Source organism: Epargyreus clarus, unplaced genomic scaffold, assembly GCF_041222505.1.
Source record: "Epargyreus clarus isolate Ecla_fem2 unplaced genomic scaffold, WU_Ecla_fem_2.2 ptg000005l, whole genome shotgun sequence".
NCBI lineage: Eukaryota > Metazoa > Arthropoda > Insecta > Lepidoptera > Hesperiidae > Epargyreus > Epargyreus clarus.
Genome location: NW_027332213.1, coordinates 10,433,078 through 10,446,150, shown reverse-complemented (window position 1 = coordinate 10,446,150; position 13,073 = coordinate 10,433,078). Strand labels below are relative to the sequence as shown.

Here is a 13,073-nt window from a genome sequence, read left to right as displayed (position 1 = left end):
CACATATGTACCTATCCGTCTATGGGTAATATTTATTGCGTGCATTTAAAATTACAACTTTTAATTTTGTCATTCTGAATTTAAGACGAATTTACATCGTAACTAATTAGCATAAAATATTGCAAAACTTTTGGTTGAATAAAACAATAAACACCTAAATATGGGTAACATAATAAAAGTAGAAAGGCAAATATGTGGACGAATCATAATAAAAAGTAATCTTTTTGTTTCAAGACTGCTGTCGAAGAAAAAAGAAGGAACGATGCGAATGAATTATGTGAAAGCAATAAACAGAAACGGTGAATGTTAATGAGAACAGTAGCATTTGTAGCACAATAAGACAAAGACACCTAATGTCAACATCGACACGAAGTGGGAACATGTGTTCGGATTGGAAACAGTAAGGAATTCTAAAAATCAAATCTTTAACAGAGACGAAATAAAAAATTGCACAAACTCAAGTCAGTCTATTGTTATGCAAAATGTCAACAATACTCGCAAAATAGCCGTAACAAGAGATCCGTTATGTTTACAAGATTTTAAGGTCCGTTAAGTCTTAAAAATCGCACTGAAAGGCACAATGGCAATCCATAAACAATAACTGTTGCACAAATCGACAAAGGAAGCCTAGACAAAGCATTTCCAACAATTCACCTGCTTAGCAGGTAAGCAATTATTATGCTAATAGTTTTTACAAAGAATTTATACACAACTTTAATGTTTTGAGATATTGCGGCCAAAAGCCAACTCACACTATAACACCTTGTGGTAATTTATTGTTCTATTTGTGATGTTCATAACAAAAGTTCGTTTCCGTGTTCTTTATCGGTACTAGCTATCATTCGACATGTAAATTTACGGCTCTAAGGGAAAGAAAAAAGATAAAAGGCACGTAAAATTTGGCGAATCGCTCACGAATGTGGAAAGAACGATCAGTAAATAAAGAAATAATTTTGATGTACAATAAAAAGAAGATATAATATAAAGGATAAGTGTAATTTATAGTATAAGTATAAGGTATATAGTGATAAGGATAGGTTAATGATTAATAAATTGTGAGGCTGTTCATTTCAAATAAATCTGATAACATAATTATAAATGTTTTTTTTTATTATTTATTCCCGACATTACTACCTACACAGAAAATTGAACTCTGAATCCTAGACAGCAAATACGAAAGCTATATCAAGTAGCTTTGGTATTTGTACTGTACCATATATTTAAGTACCTACAAATATTGCATTCGTTTAAAATAAATCAGAATTTACCACTATCTCTACAATCCTACTAATGTTTTAATAGAATAATTAACAGTATTTGTACGCGAAACGAGTTATTGTCCAGATGCGGTGAGGTTTATGACGGCTAATAGAGTTTATGGGTTTTTTATTGACATTAATGTTCTTTTGATTCCGCCGTTTACGACCGCCTCATTCATTATCGAACTGTGAGGTCATAACATCTTTAAATCATAGATCAAAATGTGGATGAATATTACACACTTTTGGATACGTACTTGCTTCAATTTATTGCCTTTGATAGGTTTATGGTTACTACCAGACCTGTTTCTTTTCTTACTGCATATAATTATGACGTCAGTGATGACTATTAAACAGTAATAAAAATATGGGAATTCTCCACATTTGCGAGTAAATACATAAATTAAGTGGAAGGCGAGCAACAATAAAATTAATTATCATATTTATTTTTTGACTCCAATAGTGAATTCCGATGTAAGTAGGCTTAATGGAATTTATATTTACTTTTTCTTATGCTAAATATATTTTTCGTTGCCAAGTGCAAAAGACAACTTTTTGTTATACAATTATATAATTTAAATTTAAAAGATAGGTAAGTAACAAATACTCATATAAATGTTAATTATATTTCTAATAATTTATCATATATTTTTTGTTTACAAAGATTATTATATTAATAGTTAAATTAGTATTGTCTTCCATCGTTATTATTGACTAAGTACTTGCCATTAATTACTGTGCATGCAATAAAACGTTTGTGAACAAAATAATGAATGTACTAAAATAAAGACTAAAGGGGTACTTATGAAGTAACATCATAATCACCATTGATCATTATAAGTAATCGATGACCATCAGTAAGGAGATATATTAAAAAAATATATTAAATAAGACAATGATGTTGTAACAAGCACCGTACCAGCGCGAATACAAACGACGCGCTCCCACACGGGACAATTTATTGCCTATACGATAATTATGCGGATTTAAGCTGAAGTGCGGTGCTTTACGGTCCGGTTTACGGTTCTTTACGGTTTCTAAGCATTAAGCCATTTTGCGTTTTGTTACCGGACCGGTGGGACTTATTCTGCGCGCTGTGGATCCAGGAGTGAAACAATCGGTTTGCTTATTTGTTGTGCCGGTGGGACACTCGCTCGCCACGTTTGAAGTGACTGCAATTTGTCTCTCGCGACGTATTTCAAGTAGATATGATCGTGTGTACGACCGATGCTTGCATAAATTTATCACTAACAGATGTTGGTTTTTTGTCTCCGCCGCCCGGGAGGTGAGCCGTTCACCTGTTACTCCGCAATGTTTGACGCTTCGATGCGATTTTTTGCTGAAATTAAAAATTCGATAGCGCATGATCGATCGCACGTGATCTGAATCGAATCCGCGCGACTCACTTCCAGTACAACGGTTAAACTGACTTATTTGCGATTTAAATTTTGATCGTGTATCCAGTCTGTGATACCAGTCGATAAACGTATTGATAATACTTACATCTATTGCTTGTATCAACAATGCGTGAATTTATTTGAGTAATTTATAAAACAAACTAAGCACTTATTGTACCAAATTAGTTTAGGGTTAGTAACCCAAGGGCTAATTTTAGATAAATAAAAATGGTCCCATAAGATATTCGTCATAGCCATTTATAGATTTGAGTTCTGAATAGCCATTTCATCTTCATTATACAAAAATATGTTTAAAGTAACGAATTAAATCGTCGACCGAAAATGTAAATAACTCATGTCTAAATTTCAAGGTCCGATTAAATTTACTGCTCTAAAGCACTGGAATACGTTCCTATTCGTAAATAAGTACGCGATAAATAAACATGAATTTTAATCAAATTCGCTATAGGCAGATGCGCGAGAGGGCCGACTTATACGGCAATAACGAGTGCGCGGTAGCATTGGCACTTTTGCCTTCGGTTAGCAAAAACGCAAGTATTACTGGAATCACTCATTAACTTATTAAGATGATAATTTATGACCGCGAAGAAGACAATTTCATGCTCGCTATAGACCTCTTACGTACTTCGCTTTTTACAGGAGACCGATATAGGGCGACGAAGTACCGATATAGTCGTATGAAGAAATAAAAATACGCGGCCAATTGACGGCGTGTTTTGACGGTAACAAAAAGTATTGTCTATTATCGTTATACGAACATCAGGGACGTGCATTGAATTGTTTTTTAACAGTAAGTGGTGTATGCCATTAAAGTTATGAGTCATACCAGCTTCATACAATACGTTTATTATTTTAATTAATTAGGTAAACTACTCTCAATATAAACAAACATTGTTTATATTGAAAGTAGTTTAAAATTTAAAAAATCCTTCTGCTTTTCTTTATTTTTTTTAGTCTTCATATACCTAAAATGTGGTTTGCCTATCTTATAGGTATAAAAAAATTATAAGTGCTGATTCCTTTGACGATACGGACCTACTTTTAAATTTCAGTAAGGATGGTTCCAGAATCTTTTAAAGTTTACAAAAAGAAGGCAAATAGGTACATAAGAAGGCGACAGATAACGGGTACAATGCCTCTTAACTGACTCATATTAGTACGGAACGCTTCACTCGACCCACTAGTTAAGCTGGCGCAACGATGCGTACGAGTACATCTTAACGTAAATCAAAGAAAATATAACGGACTCGTCAAATTCAACTGTTATTTGAAGCTAGATAAGCGATTACGGATAAGAAATGTAATTCTGACGCAAAACGGTGCATTTTCTGACGCAATACGCTGATATTTATCAACCTTATTTATAAGTAACATTTAAATACTTTATTTTGAAATATACATTTGCATCTTAGGATTAAAGATTAAATTTTGACCCAGTTCTGCTTTTGGACTACGTGTAATGAACGGATTACAAAATAATATTTGTGATCAAAAAACAAAACAAAAACTTTCTTACGCGATATGACTTGTTTCAATAGAAATTGTAGTCCAAAATGGCTGTTTTCATTTTACCTCGTACTTTGCGTCCTTTCTCTATAGTGTAAGTGTAAGTCGTCATTTTGGATACCTACCATACTTTATTGAAACTTTTCCATTGAATTCCATGTTCTTGATGGACAACGCAACAATGATTCTTTTGGTTGTGTTTGATTTATTATTTACATATTTAGGAATTTACATATTCTAACAAGCTTTCTGTTCCATCTACGTGCACTCGTGCGTACTCGTATGTTAACTCGATTTTTCCCAGGATAACTTCGTATTAAAAAAATGCTTATTTTTCCTATTACCCTGTGCCCATATGAGATGTCCGTGTAGAAGATATTAATGTGAAAGTCTCATCCAAGTTCTTTGAGTATTTTTTTTTAAATTAGTGCGTCATACCTACATACATCATTGGACAAGTAGACAAAAAAACTTACATTGTAACAGCTGTTTCTTCATTAATTTTGTAATTAAAACGGCATAGAAGTATCGCTTACTGATCAGTTATGGAGAGATATCTAATGAGGTACCTAAATTAAAAATATTTTCTAGACAAATGTAGACTTTGAATGATGTAGATTGTGTAGAAACTAGAAGTGAAGGAATTTCTTTGTAGACTTATATCGATATAGCGAGTACTTAGAAACTATGTTCGCTTTTTATTACAAAAGCAGGTTTCTTGATAAACGATGACATCGATTTGATAGTGGATTCTACAAAGGAGCTTCTTAGTGGACAACGGAATTCGCGTAGAAACCACTCATTAAAACATTTTGCGATGGAATTTAGGAATAATTCGTAATTTATATAATTGACACAAAAAATGACCTAATTAATGAGAAACAATGTCATTGATGACAAATAGTTATTATAATTAAACTTGACAATTTAGTTAATATTATACCTACTTAAATACCCAATTAAAATATTGTTGATATGTTTTAAAATATTTTTATTAAAGTATCTACATAATAATTAATTGAAATCTATTCACCCATGCCAGGTCACCCCTGGTATAAAAGAAATTATCTCCACACAAAAAAGTTGCACTCAAATTCATCTCAATAAAATTAAAAGGACCTAAATATGGACTTTTTTAAAATAACCCTTTATACACTAGTCGTGGATACCAGTATCTCTAACAAAACTCTTCATACTCAGCCAATCAATTCAGTATCACGGTGCAGCAATTTATCTAAGTGTTTCCATGAATCCAATGGAGTTGCTAGAGCCGCGGATCGCTTGAAACGCATCAATTTGTCTAAGTGCATGTGCAATAGCCCTGATTTCATTAGCATAGTACCTACAATAATATGAATGCATAAATCAATCAATGCATAATGTCGCCGAACATAGTGTTTTGATTAATAAGATCAAGAAATGGAGTTGTTGGTTGAAGTGGTGTATGACTACGCTTTAGAGCTTAAGAGACACCCTGTTATAATATAATATGTAGCATATTCACTTTAGCAAATGAAGAAAAAGCGTTGAGATATTACCATCTGCCTGGGTATTTTCGAAGGGACATTGAGTTTTCAAAAAGACCCCGAAATAGCTCTAATAAAAAACTGTAGATACTTGGCGTCACCTATATTTAAGGTTGTCTTCCATAGGATGGTAACAACGTTTAATGTACCTTCTTTAATAGATTTAAGTTGTAGCATCGTACTATTTAGGACAAGTAAGATGAAACTAAGCATCCCGATAAAAAAATATTGTTCCATGTCTTTACTTTTTACAAGTACCTGCCTCTGCATAATATAGTCTCATTTAAGTTAAATTGTTAATTTAATGTTAACCTTAAACTACTAAACTAATATATTACGTAAAATCTTTTTTTTTGGCGAAGTAAGCACTAAACTGCATCTATTTTTCAATTGTTTTCAGAAATCCGGAGGATAAAACTCCTTTTACAAGGCAGAACAAGCGGCGCAGATAACTCGGACTATCAATTTGTCTGAGTGCATGCCCTGCCCTGGAGAGCCCTGATTTCATTAGCATATTACTCTGGCACAAGAATATGCAAGCGGAATAAATCAATCAATGTATGAACCACGACCTGTCGGGCATAGTGTTTTGTGATAAACAGGCCTAGAGAATTGAGATGTTGGCTCACTCAATCAATAGTAATTTATTATTATGAAACAAAATTTTGAATTTGATTGGTGAAAGATTTCTAATATATTTCATATGAATTTACATTATATAATTATACATATCCAGTTTATAACGAACTTATATAATTCATTGTTAATCTTGAAAGAATTCTGCTTACCTAAATATTGAGAATGAATGTACATATATAAGATATCTCTTAATTAAGGGACCCGATCGGTATTAATAAAATTATATGTTAAGTCAACCTGTACATACCCATAGCATTTTGTTATGCTACAAAATTAAGTATTGAGTTGAGTTAAACACCATTCAATAGGAAGAAGTTCCAAAAATATTTAAATGCGATTTCTAAAGGACTATAATTATTTTAAATGACATTTTAAATGTTTAGGTAGATGAATTTGGATGTAGCCAATATATTTGATTATAGTAACTATTTTTATAAAGTTTTTTATTTATGTGTATAATAGTTAAATTAGCTTAGAATAATATATATATATAGTTTAGTTTAGAATGTTGTTTATGTATATAAGTTTTACAAAATTTAAATATTTATGTGTTATCTCAGTAAAATTTTGACGGTAGACGAAAATTATACCTAAATACAAATGCGCTTCAAGCGAATCTACAAGGCTTTGAATTCCTCGTAAAAAAAATATACCTACTTACTTCTAGGAACCGGTTCTAGTTGTTGAAAATCGGGTGACTGTCAAAATATTACAACGTTAACTACATAAGCAAATTTCTGAAGGCGGACAACACACAAACTTTTTGCTGAACATCTCGAATATTTTTCGTAACTTGCTAAACTCGTTTATGTACCTAGGATAGATATTTAAATTGCAAAGTTAAAAAATACATAGCTAATGAGACTTAAAATATACTGAGTTTATTTAGTACCAATTTGCCAATCCATTGCTTTTAAATGTGCTTACAAAAGGACCTATGATTAAGTACCTTTTCTTCGAATGAATCATAAGGTGTGCATAAAATGACTGAAATGGAAGTAATTGCAAACTAGTATCCAATTTCAAGATAGCCTCCACAAAAAGCGAATCATAGTGTATGAAACAAGTTAAAATTACAAGAAGCGAAGCAGCATCACTGAATAATAAGCAGAGATTGAGATCTAACAAGGGTGATGTGAAATAAGACAAATATGGCGGTACGCATGAGCAGAATTTCAAATAGCGATTGTGCCCGCGCAACGTCGACCAAACCATGAACTACTTCTTTAATCCACTTTTTCTGGACTTAAGGAAGTTTAAGATAAAATCTAACCTTCATTTACCAACCAGTTTGCTTTGTAGAGAAGAAATATTTTTCGGTTAAAGTAATTTAACTAAAACAGTAAATTACATAAACCAGTGCTAGTTGGCACGGGCGTGATCATTTTCTTAACTGAGTGGGATGTGGTAACTGTGATATTATATGATTTGACTACAAATTTATTGGCCAGGCAATGCAGTTATAAAACTGTTTACATTTTTACTATTTGGACATATTATGAAGATTTACTGTAATACTTGTTATAGTAATTATATAAAATAGAATTTTCATAAATATGAATAAGTGGTTGATATTAATATTAATGATTTAATAGACGAAGTAAACTATTAAAAATAGTTAAAGTTCAAATAAATAGTTAAATTGCTGTTACCACAATTATTCGTAGTTATGCGTATATATTTATAGTTTAATCATATTTTATTATAAAAGCTAAATATTATTAAGTAAAAAAATAAAATATTATTATTAATGTAAGTATATGTAATAAACTGCAGTTAAAAAAAATAAAAACCTTTAAATCTGAGATTTTTTGTGATAAACATTATTTGTTAGTAAATAGATGAAATAAGGTATACTTCCAGTTACCTCGGCTGTGCCCTCTGCCTACGTAGTCACGAATAACCATGACGCAAGTGCCCTTTGTACCCTGCAGCAACCTCTCTTACCAATAAATACTTGTTACTTAGCAAACACAAACTAATCTTAGAATTAATGGTTACACACTTATCTACACACGCACATGTACACCTTGCGTATGTGTAGATAGATAAAAAGTATAAGCAAAAAAATTAAACTTTAGACCATAAGAAATACGGATACCTAAAAATCCGAAGGACGACAATAGTATAGCTTGCAGAAAGAAATTTTATATACTTTTATTAATGGATTCGGGTGCGAAATGTTTATGTAAGAAAATTGCTAAATATTTAATACAACTGATGTGAAGTGGTTATTTAGTGGCTGGAGAACAGTACCCAGTAGCAACTTCAATATTTGGTTGATTAAACTGTTAAAGATGAATTTCTACTCTAAGGACTACGTTAGATACCTTAGGTTTCATAGAGATTTTTATTTGTCTTTCTAGATTATGAATTTATAAAAAAAACTCTCATAACGTATATTTGATATCTCAAATTTTCTTAAAGATATTTATAGATATATAGATAGATATTTATTTTTATACTCAAGTATAAGTTACGATTATAATAATCATAATCCCACACTATTTTAATTTTTCTGGTTGAGGTAATGACAATGAACCCGCGTGACCTTTAAGCAACGCATTGACTATTCTATTATTCAATTCCGTTTAATTGTTAACACTTTCTCTCTCATTATTTTTTTCTAGCGAATAAATATATGAACTCTTCATTAAGTGTATTATTATGTAGAGTTTACACATGATACCTTATTTTTAAACAAATTGTCTAATAAAAAGAAGTGGTTACGTACACATTTTATTTATTATTAAGGTATTAAAAGTTAAAAGTTAAAGGTATTCAAAATTTAATTACATATTGTCACAATTGGTAACCTCATCACTCGTTCTATCTCGTTAATAAATAAGAACAGTTGTGGGTGTCAACGTGAAACAAATATGCTTTTTCTTTTAAGATGGTATTAAAATAACAATTCCTTTTTTATTTGAATAAAACCTACAATTTAAAAGTGAAATTGCTAAAAAAGTAATTGACAGCGGAAGTAATAAGTAAATATAAAAACTCTACCGAATCTTATTCTATTTAAAAATTACACATCACTCATGCAAAACATAATTATTATAAAAAAATGAAATAAGTCCCTAAAATATAATTACCTTCATTTTTGTGAAGTAATAAGTAACTATTCTGTTTTTTGTACTTATTAGGGACAGATGATAAAAGACACACACACTACTGCAAAAAAATGAAGTAAACAAATAAAAGAAAACTGCTATAACCATAAACTAGTGCGTAAACATTGGAAAATCAGTTATTTAAAACGGACAAAACCCTAAAGAGTGGGAAGTGAAAGCGATCCAACGTTCAGCCGGGCTCATGTTGTCCCAGAAGTTGTTAAATTACCTAATAGAATTATTAGTGTTATTTCACACCGCGTTAGGATAGGACTACACTAAAAATTTGAAGATTTTCATTTTTATTTTATTTACATTGATTTTATTTACGTTATAATAATGTAATGTCTATGTATATTTTGTTACCCTGTAATATTAGTCGAACAAGCCAGCATAGAAGTCCTTACCTTAAATATAACGTACCCAAGCGGTAATTAATAATAACATTGTTTTACTAGAAAAAAGAAGTTAGATAGACAAACAGACAAAAATAAAAAAATAACTATATTTGTCATTTTTATCTGAAAATAAATGTGTGAACAGAAAAAAGGCGATAATTTAAAATCATATAAAGACGCTTCATTTATTCAAATTTTTGTGATAAATTCGAAACATCTTTAACAAAATTGTCGGAATTAATAATGTTGCCATCCCACAATTAATTTGCAAGTTAATAAGCATTAGCATAAGCTTGTAATTACTGTACAATATCTGCCTTCATAAAATCTTACGGATGTATAAATTAAGATATATCAACAATATTACTGGTAGGTACAGAAGTATTTTATGAACTCATAGTAGGTACACATTTTTTTTTATTTTAGGTAAGTACCTTAGTATATAATGTAAATACTAATGTATTTTTAATACCTGTAAAAACAAATAAACAAAACATTTTCGTGATTAAATTCAAAGAACTTATCGGTTTATTGCGGTTCTTAACGGAATACTATCTATTTACTTCTTTTTATAATATTTTTTTTACCTAACTAGTTTTAATTTATTTATAAGCGGTATTTAAGTATAAAAAGTTTATATGGGTGGGTAATTTATTCTTAACCGTATTTAAAATACTTAAATGTTATTTATTGGCGCTCTCAGTGTGTCTCTACCTTAAGCCCTCGAGTAATATTTGTCTTATTTATGTGACAATTTTATAGGATCGACAAATGAATATGCGCAATTTTATATAATTCTTATGAGAAACGATACACATAATATTTTTACGATTAAAAGCGATAAAGTTACTTAGGATTGTAATTACTTATCCATTAATTAATACGAGACACAATTATCTTTTTATCTTAATCCGGTATTGCTCGTCTGTAGGGAAGTTTTGCAAGTAACCAATATTTTTATTTTTAGTTAAAGCCATTAAAAATATGAAACGGTAATAAGAAAATTAATAAGGAAGGTAATTATTAGTTAATCATAAGGATTTTTTTCTCTCAGGATGTTTCTGGAACTTAGTTCTCTACGCTAACCAAGTCAATAGAATTTATCTGTAAGAATGTTCGATATTAGGTATACAGATCTTATAGATACGAGTAAGTTATTTCTTAATGTCTCTCATTGCTTTTAATAAGGTTTAACTCCTATTTTGTATTCGGATGTTCTTAAAAAGCAATGTAACAAAATATTATTTACGTCGATTACTGACGGGGAGTTATTGCTCTACATTATGTAGGCATGAGGTAAAGTTTTAATACTTATGACTTACTCGTATGACATTTTTATGTCCAGCTCGGGTATCTGGTGTCATTTTAGTGTTAAATACCCTACCGCTTTTCTACAACTTTTGCCTATTCTTTATATTTCATTAATTATTAAAATGCATTAATATTTTAGTCATTCTCATTTTAATGGATTTATTTTATTTGTCTATAATTATATACGTGGACTAGGAACTATTATTATCTGTTTCAGGAAAAAAAGTAAAAAAAAAAGTCTCTACCATCACACCATAACATGTCCATAGTTTAAGTTACAAAACATATTAGTTTTCAAAATACGTTATAATTATTTGATAGGCATGTAAAACATTGCTGATAGGTAAATAAAGGGACTCTACATAATAGAAACGTCCCATTATCTACTACAGAACAATTTTAATTAAAAAAATACAAAGTGGCACATAAAGTACAGAAAATTTATTGCCTTGATTAATAGTTAACCGTGTCACAAAAAAGTATTTTAATGGTTATAGTAATACAGTAAATAAAATAGACTATTCTATGATCGTCACTTGCAAAATATAGAGTTCTATTACAGTTACCATGATATTTTAATGCGTTCTTGGAATTAAATTTATGGCTCTACATACTATAATCTCTATAATACCTAATTTAGATATTGTTTTCGATAATTAGTAAACTTTCTGGCATATCTATATCTATGCAAGTTCTATGATGTTTTAAAACATATTATTTTCGCATTTTTGACCTTTTGTTATTTAGTACAGATTAAATGATACTACATAATCAAGATAGTTATATGAATAACATGATTTTAACATTTGAATCAGCCGGTGGCCTTGCCATCATCTAATCATAATTGTGATGATTTTTAGGTTGGTAATTAACCTTAAATGTGTAGTGAAGTACTCTAATTGAATGTAAACCTATGTTAACAACGTTTAAAAGTTGTGTTCAATTAAAAACTTTATTATAAACATAGCGTTTTTACGATCGCTTCAATAAAATTTTGATAAGAGAGTCATAAAACGCCAATTACGAAGCGTTATTGTCGGCGAGAGTTAGGGCTATTCGGCGCTCGCGTTGTACTATTAATATACGGTCCGGATCGGGGCGAAGCGTCATCAAACATTGAATATTAGGCGCGCAAAAGTTTGTTCTGCCAACAAAACTTGTGTCGGACCCTATGCTCCCGGTCGGCCGAAGTTGGGAGCTATAAATCGGCAATAAACTCACCTTAAGCCCAGCGGCCGCCGTTCGCCGTCGGCAAACGGGGTCGCGACATCTCGCTCGTAAACAACTTCTTCACAAAACTCACAGTTCTACCGTATAAAAGAGTTCCGAGAGTTTCACTCGTCAAGTCACGTGTCAGCGTTTTAGACAGGGCATGAGCGCAATACGTAATGTGGTGGGCGCACGTGGGTAAGTAGTCGTCAGGTGCGGAGGCTAGCACGTCGTGTTGTTTATGGCGCGGTTGGTTACGCAACGCGTAGTCGCCGAGGCGCGCGTCAGTTGAATGTGCCGACCGATGCTTTACGAGCGACGCCGCACCCCCCGCCAGGCGACGCCGCACGCCGCGGCGCCGCACTAAATCTGCGACCAACAGAAAAGGACACCACCACCCTCCGTTAATCCAACACCATTGATGTCCGAGAGACAACGTTAATCGGAGCGATTAATTGAACGGGTCGGTCGCACCGCGATAGAATTGTATCGGCCGTGGTCGCCGTAGCACGGAGATCCGAGCAAGTGCGGCGTCGTAAAGTTTCTTCGTGTATCGTTCGATGCACCAGACGTTGATAGCAACAAGCTCGCAATGAAAGTAGCTCTACATCGACTTATTTTTTGTTTGTAAACAAATCGTTAATTCTGTAATGGTAGACAAGTTTAAATAAAGTACCTACTTGTTCGTTGT

At 31.8% G+C, this 13,073-nt stretch overlaps 1 protein-coding gene across 7 annotated transcripts in view; it reads right to left on the bottom strand.

Annotated features, from left to right (window-relative positions):
• LOC140742280 (homeotic protein antennapedia) overlaps nt 1–12,699 on the bottom strand; it is a 246,585-nt gene extending 233,886 nt beyond the window's left edge. For all 7 annotated transcript variants that reach the window (XM_073073148.1, XM_073073142.1, XM_073073145.1 and 4 more), the window contains exon 1: nt 12,395–12,699. The gene's annotated coding sequence lies outside the window, so the exon portion shown is untranslated. The remainder of the gene's footprint in view (nt 1–12,394) is intronic.
• Nucleotides 12,700–13,073: the final 374 nt, after the last annotated feature.